The following is a 3,017-nucleotide window of genomic DNA, read 5'->3' on the forward strand; positions in this document are numbered from 1 at the left end:
GTCTTCGGATCTCCTCCGAACTTTTCTGAGATGGGGGAAATCTTGGGCTTTCTCTGCCTCTGGGGTGGAGCCTGTACTGCCGGGGCCCCTTGGGCTGCTGCATCTCTCTCCTGAGCTCTGGAGGCTTGAGATGTTCCTTCCCCAACTTGCTCTTCCTCTCCCCCACAAGCAGTGGTCTCTGGTTCATCCCCGGGGTGGTCTCCCCCCTTCCCAGTTGGGTAAACATACCTCTCCCAACTTCGGCGGTTTTCATCTGCATCTCTCAGAAGTTGCATAGCCTGGGCAATCATGAGGCTTTCTTTCTGCTCCTGCATCCATGAAGGTTTCCCCCTCCCCCCATTCCCCCTCCCCTCTGCCTCAGATCTTGCTTAATGTCAGGCAGGTTTCACCTCATCTGTAAGTGGACATTTGGTTTTTCTAGCCTAAGTATAAAACCTTACTTTTCTCTACATTCAATTTCGTTTTGTTAGATAGGCCCAGGGTTCAAGTCTACCTAGATCCATCTGGATCTTGAGCCTATCTTCTGGGGTGTTGGCTATTCCTGCCACTTTAGTGTTGTCTTCAAATTTGATGATTTCCCCATTTCTCTCCTCATCCAAATCATTCATGAAGACGTTGAAGAGTACTGGGCCTAAAATGGAACCTTGGGGTCCCCCACTGCTTGTTTCCCTCCATGCAGACGTAGTTCCATTGAGGACCACAGGCTGACTCCATCTGGGGCTGATGCTGTCTTTCCCACATATTTTCAGCTTACCAAGAAATAGGTTGTGGTTTACTTTGTCAAAGCCTTTCTGAAATCCAAGTACTGTATACTACATGCACTGCATTTTCACTGGTTCACTAATTTAGTCATTTTTGTCAAAGAATGAAATAACATTTATTTATGATCTGTTTTTTTTATTCTTCATTACTCCTAGTAAGACATTCATATCTACACTGAATAATAAGGGTTCAAATATGCCTCTTTCCCTTCCCCCTTGGTAAGCATAGATCCTTCTTCTCATGGCTCCATTGAGCCCAAACCTCCCTCTCAAACAAGGGCTTGGATCAGGGTGTCAAGTATTTACAAGCCATTGGGCACATGTGTCATACAGACACTAGTGGAGGCAGAAAGTGCCCCCACCCCTATGTGGAAAGGAGGGGCTTACACTGAGTATAAAACCCCCTCTAACCTTTCCACCATGCTCTCTTTTTATGTTTGTTCTCCATGAGACATGATCTTTGATAAGGGTAGTCACACACGCTGTGTGCCCCCTATCCTAATGGATATTAAGACAGCCTTTGTATATAGTTAATATGCTTTGTTATATGAATAAATACATTTATCACATTTATTCATGCATCTGCCTTTGGACTCTTCTATGCTCCTGGGTGTTTCTACAATCCCAATTTTCACAGAATGGTAGCAGAGGGAATGGTAGCAGAACTCCACTCCAGGAGCTGCTGAAAAGGCAAGATGCCCTCCAAAATAACCTGTGAGAGAAGCTCTCCTGTTGTGACCAGAGGCCTTCAACGGAGGAGAACTTCACAGCAGCCCCAGACTGAATCAACGATGGAAAACATTGAAGGGGGTTTCCATCCAGCTACACCCTGGCAGCCAGAGGCCACCCAGATACAGCACAAGATCCCAGGGGCTGAGCCAGGCAATGTTGGAGAAGGCTTCTTCAGCACTGACGAAGAGGGGGCAGAAGGACAAGATGAAAGCCTGGACAGGCAAGTGGCTGAGATGTCAGAAGAGGAGTGCCGAGCAGTGCTCATTTTCCTCCTGAAGACAAGGGCAGCAGCCAGAAAGAGGCCTGAGAAGGCAGCACCAGAGATGCCTGCCATCCCAGTAAGGACTCCCCTGCCTGATCTCTCCAAGATGGCGCCTGCCTCCAGAGAGACTCCCCCCAAGTTTCCCGCCAAACAAAATGGCCGCCAGGCCACTTCCGTAGGCAACTTCCTCCAAGATGGCGGCTCCCCTGGGCACTTTGCCAGAACCACGAGCCAGGCCATCCCCAGCTCCACAGCCCAGGCCTACAACGCCAGCCAGTCAGTTCAGCATTCCAGCGGCCCAGAGGACCACTTCGAACCCACAAGCCCCTTGCCAGGCCCCGCCTGCCAAGACAAACATCAAAGAGGCCATAGAGGCCCTGGTCGCTGCCCTGGAACTTATGGAGCATGCTCCATTTCCTGCATGTGCCCAGTTGCTGAAGGACTACAAGAAGGAGCCAGACCTAAGCAATCGATCCCAGTCTTAGGGATCCCAATGCCATTCACAACACGCTCTTTTCAGCCATTTGAACAACTCCCCATGCAGTTTAATGGCAATAATTTTGTAACTTTGCCAAATAATTTTGAAAAATTACATTTAAGTGGTCAGAATTTTAAAAAATGGTGTAAAGAGATTGAGATAATTCTCTTAAGAGAAAATACTCTGGACATGATCAAAAGACCACCCCCTTTACCTTGGAGCCCTGAAATTGAGTTCCTGCATAAAAGAGCTTACACAACCCTGTTAAGTTCTATAGACACAGCTCTGTATGCCAGTCTTTCAGATGGACTCACAGCTCAGGAAGTTTGGACTGCCCTATATAATTTGTTCCATAGTGACAATATGGCTGCAACCAGCAGATTGTCAAGAATTTTCCACAATTATAAATTCAAACCTGGTGTCAAAATGGGGGAACATTTGGCAACACTTAAAGCCATGAGGGATGAGCTTATATAGAGGGGGGAGCCTGTTTCTGAATCCACTTTAATTAGTGTGATGTTGAACTCCCTAGACAAATCCTGGAGTCCCTTTATTATTTCTCTAGAAGGGGTTTCTAGGGAACAAAGAAATATAGAATACTTTTCTGGCCGCTTTATTGAGGAAGATTTAAGGCGCAGAGATGAGGAACAACAAGAAATGAAGGAGGCATATCACAGGCCTAGGCCTCAGAGGAGGCGCCAGGACACAAGTGAAAGGATTAATACCCTTCCCACCTGCTTTGACTGTGGCATGCAAGGTCACTTTAAAAGGGAGTGCCCTCGCT

This window comes from Pantherophis guttatus, chromosome 15 (assembly GCF_059756535.1).
Source record: "Pantherophis guttatus breed Tessera chromosome 15, ASM5975653v1, whole genome shotgun sequence".
NCBI classification, from domain to species: Eukaryota; Metazoa; Chordata; class Lepidosauria; order Squamata; family Colubridae; genus Pantherophis; species Pantherophis guttatus.